The sequence below is a fragment of the Eumetopias jubatus genome, unplaced genomic scaffold (assembly GCF_037043125.1).
Source record: "Eumetopias jubatus isolate StellerSeaLion01/CBP00866 unplaced genomic scaffold, mEumJub1_p1.0 scaffold_1, whole genome shotgun sequence".
Classification (NCBI taxonomy): domain Eukaryota; kingdom Metazoa; phylum Chordata; class Mammalia; order Carnivora; family Otariidae; genus Eumetopias; species Eumetopias jubatus.
Window position 1 is genome coordinate 61,510,760 of NW_028274807.1, and position 7,558 is coordinate 61,518,317.

Here is a 7,558-nt window from a genome sequence, read left to right on the forward strand (position 1 = left end):
CAGAGTTCAGTCTTCTGATCCAAGTTATTTCCCTAAGTATTTTTATGGCTCCTCTTCCTACTACAGTTGATCCTTGAACAACACTGGTGTTGTGGTGTTTTCAAACAGTTGAAAATCTGTATGTAACTTTTGACTCCCCTAAAACTTAATAGCCTACTGTTGAACGAAATCCTTACCAATAACATAAACAGTTGATTAACACATATTTTGTATGTTATATGTATTATATACTGTATTCTTACAAAAAAGTAAGCTGAAGAAAAAATGTTATTAAGAAAATCACAAGAAAGAAAAATACATTTACATTTTTTTGAGGTTTGCAGTTTTATTAAGAAAACAAAAACAACCTATATAAAAGGAGAGTCATGGGAATACTTACTGTATTTATCAAAAAAAATTTGTGTATAAGTGTACCTGCTCCATTCAAGCCCATGTTGTTCAAGAGTCAACTGTATACTTATATGTTTCTTAGAAAAATATGATTTGGGGGACATTACTTCTCCATGAACTCATCTTTCTTTTATGGTGAATTCTGTTTCTAGATGTGTGTTTGCACAGCAGTCAGTCAACAATAAGCTTAGTCAACAATCAGCTACCTTTTCCAGTTGATCTTTAACATCCATATTAATTCTCTTCTCAAAGGATTTCAAATGTTTCTAGAACTGTTTTAATCTCAAAAGTAACCCATCAGATGCCATCCACTTCCCTGGTTTTCAGAGCATGATCCTCAAAAATCTTTGATTTTTAAACAGATGATCCAAGGCCACAGTGAGGAATGGGGGCAAGAGAATGCCAAGAAATGTTTCAAAACAAGACTTTAAGACTTTAAGCTGCTTTTAGACACTGAGGCTCCACTTTCAATTTCATTTGATAAAAGATCTTTTTGTTAGTGGATGAGAAGTTCTAGTCTGAGAGAGATTCAGCAACTTGTTTCAGATCACTCAGCTAATGACAGAACCAGCTTAGAACCAGGTATCCAGAATCTTCACCTAGTATGTATTTCTGCCACTCTATATCTGACTCTTCTAATTATTTTTTCTATCCTATTAGCATCTATTTATTCTCTTCAGAAAAATTTCCCACTCTTTCTTCCTTTGGCATTTTACAGTTTTATCTAGAGCATCTTGTTTTAGTTTCTCCATGTATTTTATTGAATATCTTTTTTTCTCATCAATTCTGAGAATATTAGCCCACTGCCAAAAGACTGGAGGGGTCATTGTTATCATTAGTAATATTATTGTCTCCCACATGGATAATATTTTTTAGAGATATTCACCTTTCATAGATTCACACATTAATTATATTGATATGAACTCGTATACCCTTATAAAGTACACAGAAAGAGATATGAAAACTAAGGCCCAGAAACAACTTGCCCATTGGCTCACAGCTATTCAGAAGCACAAGTAGGGTTGGAGTCCTGTTTTCCAGTTTCCACTCTTTCCACTTGAGTATTCCAAATGAAGAGAAGGATTGGGGTGGGGGTGGGGGGTTGTGTTAAATTCCTATTCATGGGCTATTAGCCTGCTTTTCCTTGACATTTCAAATGATTTGGTTCTTATTAAATCAGTCATGCATACACTTACAAATTACTCCTTCACCTTGCCAACCTCACCACCAACCTGCTGGATCCAGACCAAAGGGCCATATTTCCCTACAATCCACATGGTTGATTGCCCTTTCATCTAAGCATTGTTTAAATTTTGACAATGTTTTCAACATAACTGATCCTCTTTGACCTCTCATCAGTCCTATATTTTTTCTCCCACTGGATTTTTATTCACATAGTCACCCTACTCATACCGGGATATTTCATTTGGGGAACAACCCTCTGTAATATACTATCCAGGACTTGACTTTATCTTTGCCCCTTTGTAGAGACTCTAAATCCTTATCTGAAATATTCAGTCTAGCAAGCATAGGACATTGGAAGAAGGACTAGTAGCCAAACATGAAGTAGATGCTCCTTCACAAAAAGTAACAATGGCAGAAGAAGGCAAATTTCCTAGCAGTGGCATGTGCATAACTCCAACATAACATGTACATATATTCAGTTAGATATATAAAAGATATATAGGTATATAAAATAAATCTCATGCAGTTCCTGAACCCCTCCATAACGTAAAGGATGCAGAGAACGGAGGACACCCCAAGTTAGAAGGAGGAATATATTTGTGAAGAGCTACATCCATTTCCTTGATCCTCCAGCTGAGGGGAGGCATATAAATGGTAGTGATACTAATAAATCCTAATCTAAAGCTCATGCTCTTTGCCCTAGAGTAGGCAGCGGGGAGGTTATAGGTATCAATCTGAACACCTGCTGAAGGGTAAGGAACTTCTCTATAGTATGAGCAATTCAATTTTCTATTGAAAACTAGTATCTTTCAGAAATCAGGGTAAAAAGCCATTTCTGGGTCAGTCATAGCAAAATGATTATAATCACATTTCTCTATTGCTTGATTAGGTCACTATTCACTAATGCCCTGAAGCCATCAGATTCTTTGAGCTGTCATTTCATACCCCATACCACTTGTGGTGAGCTTCCCTATATCTAGTTTGGAAAGCCAGTTCAAGGCAGAAGGTGGTTTTCTTTCTCTACTATAAAAAGAGTTTTGGGTCACGGGTGGTTGCCTTCTCACTGTGCTTTTAAAAGAAGAGAGAAAGTGCCGTCCGTTTGCTGGGAGCAAAAATATGTTCTTTTTCATCTGAAACCATTCCTTGCATCTCACTAAATATTACTGAGCATCCCGCAAGTAGCCTATTGTCTTACCTATCTGCAACAGTAAACAGAATGTATTAGGAAAACCTCTTCAGACTGGTGGAACCCAGCAGCTTAGGAAGCTTTGGGGAATAAATATCTGACAGCAGGTGGCTTAAGTAGACCAGCTGTATGGCTATACATAGGAACTGCCACTTAACAAGTTAGGGCAGCTTGTTCCCATAGCTCGTGGGGAGTTGGACACATTCTACTCCCTTTAGACTCTCTGGGCTATAGAGGAAAAACAAGCATTTCATCATGTCCAATGCCTCCTTAATTATGTGATTTTAAGTTGTTCTAAGACATAACAGTTTCTTTTTTTATTTATTTTTATTTTATTTTATTTTATTTTATTTTATTTTATTTATTTATTTGACAGAGAGACAGCGAGAGAGGGAACACAAACTGGGGGAGTGGAAGAGGGAGAAGCAGGCTTCCCGCTGAGCAGAGAGCCCGATGTGGGACTCAATCCCAGCACCCTGGGATCACAACCCTAGCCTAAGGCAGACGCTTAACGACTGAGCCACGAAGGTGCCCCAAGACATAACAGTTTCATGTGAAGGAGTACAAATGGCAGTCCCAGGACATACTGGACCATTGACCCACTGTTCAAATATCACTAGTCTTCTTCTCCTTTGTGACATAGTCAGTTACCATGGTAACAAGTAGCCAAAGTTTATTAGTGTGTGTTAGTATTTAAAAGGTGATTTATAAGCACATAAATAATTGGCTGTTCATTAACAGGTGGGTCTCCTAAACTCAGCTGCTTTTGGCAATTATCTACAGTATTCCAGAGTTGTGCTTCTGTCCACCTCAGCTGCTTGCCTGTTTGGCTCAGAGAGTATCAACTTTGAAAACAAGGTAAAGAGAAAACAATCCATCAGCAGGGTAGGTGGAGCAGACCTTGTGACCGGTATTGGTTGCTTGCCTAGCAGAGTGCACAGGAGCAGATGGGAGGGAGTACAGGTTGCCCACTTTTAATTTTTCCTTCAGAAAATGTACATACTGTATTCTGAAAATCCTTGTTTCTCAGCAAATTCATTAGGAATGGAGCCAGACTTACATATAAATTGTTGTTTATACTGGAAGAGCCCCTTGTCTAAAAATACCACCCTGAACCAGCAGTCACAGGATCTGAAAGTGCATCAGAATAGATGTATTATTTTCAGTGTTGTGTGTGTGTGTGTGTGTGTGTGTGTGTGTGTGTGTGTGTATGTGAAAGAGAGATTGAGAGTGCTAGACAGAGTTGTATATTGTTTGGGGGTGTTCGAGGGAATGAAGCTGAGAGAAATGGAGTATTTCAATACTCCCAGCGGTAGAGAACATGCTAACCTTGCTGCTGACCACATTTTTAGTATTTGGAGAGACCCTGGATAGCCTGAGAAAACATAGTTTGTGGATCAGAGTCACAGTTTTTCCAGATTGCCATTTTGACAGGCTAGACCTGACTTAGATGATTCTGGGTGTTTGGTTTGGTTTTGCTTTTAATTTTTAAAGACCCTTTTCCATTTCGAATTTTTTCACACAGTTTTGGAGTTTTGAATAATTGTTAATAAAAAGATACACTTATTGAAGCATACCATGCATTCATCTTCCTAATCTATATAGCCTACGAGTACTATTATTATTATTACTTACTGTTATTTTGACTTGAGGTACATGAGAACAAGGGAGAGGGGAACATGGGAAGATAACTGGAAGATACCACAATGATAATAAAATGTAAGAGGACAGATTTTGAAGAGGGAAAGACTTTAAAGAGAGAGATTAAGAAGAGAGAAAAACTGGAGGCTAAAAAAGATGTTCCATCTGGTTTCTGCAGCTTCTTTCTTTCATTTATAGACTATCTCAGGAGCCGAGAACAAGGCACAGTCGGCCAGTGCTGCTTGAGGAATGGCATAAAGAACGGTAAGAGAATCAGCTGTGTATTGTCCTGTAGGGTATTTCATAAACTCCAGGAGGTATACAGACCAGTAATGATAGTGTTATATCTCAGTGCCAGAGACTCTGATTACCCCTTCAATTGTTTTAATTTATGTAACAGCATATTTTCTCCCCCACTCAACTAAGTGCCTAATTCCACTGATGAAGCACCTAACTCACCAGTAACTTTGAAAGTGTTATTCAGGTTGATTAAACACTACTCTTTTTATGGAAATACCTTTTGTTTTAATAATTGGTAGTGGTTTTTAACTCCACCCTCCTCAACATGTGTGTGTGTGTGGGGGGTAATTATCTTGATCCTTTAGCTTGCTGAGATTTTTGAACACATTCTACATTTTCTGAAGAAAACTCTACTACAAATAAAAAAATAAAAGTAACAGGCATTCATATAATTTTTATTGTTTTAGGCATCACTCTAAATGCTTTATATAACTCATGTAACCTTCAAAAAATTTACAAATTGGGTATCATTGCTATCCCTTTTTTATATGTCAGGAAACAGAAGGTTAAAAAAAAAACTTGCTTAAGAATATAGAAAGGAGCAAATTAGGAACAGACTTAGAATTTGAAAACTTAACACAGGACAGCCTGCTCTTCTGCATCCCTTCATTCCATCAACAAATGTATTGAGTTCCCATAGCTCGTGGGAACTCAATATTATGAAGTAGGAAGTTATAAGAGAATGTAACTCTCACCATAACAAGCAAAACAAATCACGTGAGATACTAAATTAATTTTCCTGAACCCCTGAGAAAAATGACATTGAAAAACTCTTTAAATAAGCTAAACTTCAGGGACGATTACTTCATAGGAGAAAAGACGTACAAAGCTACTCTCCTTGGCTGACTAGCAGGAAAAGAAAACTATCTCCACAGACAGAAAATCAGCAGAATCTTTAACAAAATTTTAAGGCCTGTATGTGGGCTGCCAAGAAAGATTGAAATTCTGAGACTCTAGTGAAGTTACAGAGTAAATCTGCACTCACTCACCAATTCTACTGCCTGTGTCTTTCCTGACTGTTTAGGGGCATTTCTCCACAGGCTAGAAGGCAGGGGGGGAGAATTGAGAGGGATCAATTTCAACTCAAGATTTCAGCTTCTAAGAGCTGGAGACAGTGTTCTGAGAGGGACTGCTTTGAGGCATTCTGGGAAGAGAAAGATCTTCCTGGGCATACAAAGTCTTAGTATGGCTGGAAGAGAGCAAAGAAAACTTCCTAGAAATACGAAGAGCTGGAAGTGCTATAAAAGCAGAAATCTTCATGTTTTAAAAAGCTAGCACTGGGCAGAGAAGCATAGAAACCTATGGATCTCACTAGTGCTCAGACCCCAAGTCTGCAGGGTTTCATTCTAATTCCACTTCCAAAACATTTAAAGCCTGTGGTCAAACTAAAGCTGCAACAAATCCCAAACACATCTCAACTAGAGACCAGATTTATTAGCTCTCCACTCTAGATCTTTTCTATAAATAAATATGATTTACATCCATTTTTGTATTGTTTCCTTACACAAAATATCCTTAGTGCCATAAAATTTGCACGACAAATAAGATATATAAATCATGGCCAAAAGAAAATATATGGAGAGAAGCAGACCCAGAGATGATCCACATGTTGGAATTATTAGAGATTTTAAATAAAATATGTATAATCAAAAATCTAAAGGAGCAAGTAGAAAAAGTAGGCAATGTGAGTAAAGAGATGGGGGATTTTAGCAGAACATTTTAAACAAAAATCTATTGAAAAAAATTCCAGAAAAGATGCAGTATCATAAATGAAGGACTCATTAGATGTACTTAACAGCAGATTGGAATCTGAAAAGAATGAGTATCCTAGAAGACAGGTCAATAGAGCTGCTGGTGCTGCTTGTGTGCACTGGTTCAAGTGAGGGCCTGGACCTTTTTGTGAAGCAGCAGCTGAGGCTAATGTGGCACATGCCATGGCAAATGACAAGCCCAAGGAAGGAGTCAAAATTGGGAACAAGGATCATGTTAATTTGAAGGTATTGAGTCTGGATGGTTCTGGAGTGCCATTTAAGATTAAGAGGCACACATATGGTGAGCGCTGTGAATTGTGCAAGACTGTTGAATCACAGATCTGTACTTCTGAAACAAATAATGCAAGATATGTTAAGAAAAAAGAAAAAGAAGATAGCAGGAGGGGAAGAATGAAGGGGAGTAAGTCGGAAGGGGAGAGGAACCATGAGAGACAGATGGACTCTGAAAAACAAACTGAGGGTTCTAGAGGGGAGGGGGGTGGGGGGATGGGTTAGCCTGGTGATGGGTATTAAGGAGGGCACGTTCTGCGTGGAGCACTGGGTGTTATGCACAAACAATGAATCATGGAACACTATATCAAGAACTAATGATATATGGTGATTAACATAACAATAAAAATTAAAAAAAAAAGATTAAGAGGCACACAGCACTTAGTAAACTAATGAAAGCCTATTGTGAACAATAGGCTTGTCAATGAGGTTTGTCAATGCGGCAAATCAGATGCCAAAGGGATGAGCAGCCGATCAATGAAACAGACATTCCTGCATAGCTGGAGATAGAGGATGAAGATACAGTTGATGCGTTCCAGCAGCAAACAGGAGGTGTTTACTAGAAAGGGAACCTGCTACTTTACTCCAGAACTCTGTTTCTCCAGACCAAAAGGACAACCTAAATTAGAAAACTGCAATTTGCTTCCACCACATCCTGATTACTACAGTAGAGTTCTCTCAATTCTTTCATTTTCCCTTTCCCCATTCCTTTATTGCACATAAAGTAACTGGTGAATATACACAAGCATATTGCATTTTTTAACTAAATGGCCAGTGATATGGTTTGATCAGCACCAAATGGAGATGAGATAGG

The 7,558-nt window shown here is 38.1% G+C and overlaps 1 pseudogene; it reads left to right on the plus strand.

Annotated features, from left to right (window-relative positions):
- The first annotated feature begins 6,636 nt into the window (after window positions 1–6,636).
- On the plus strand, window positions 6,637–7,307 carry LOC114214786 (small ubiquitin-related modifier 2-like; annotated as a pseudogene).
- Window positions 7,308–7,558: the final 251 nt, after the last annotated feature.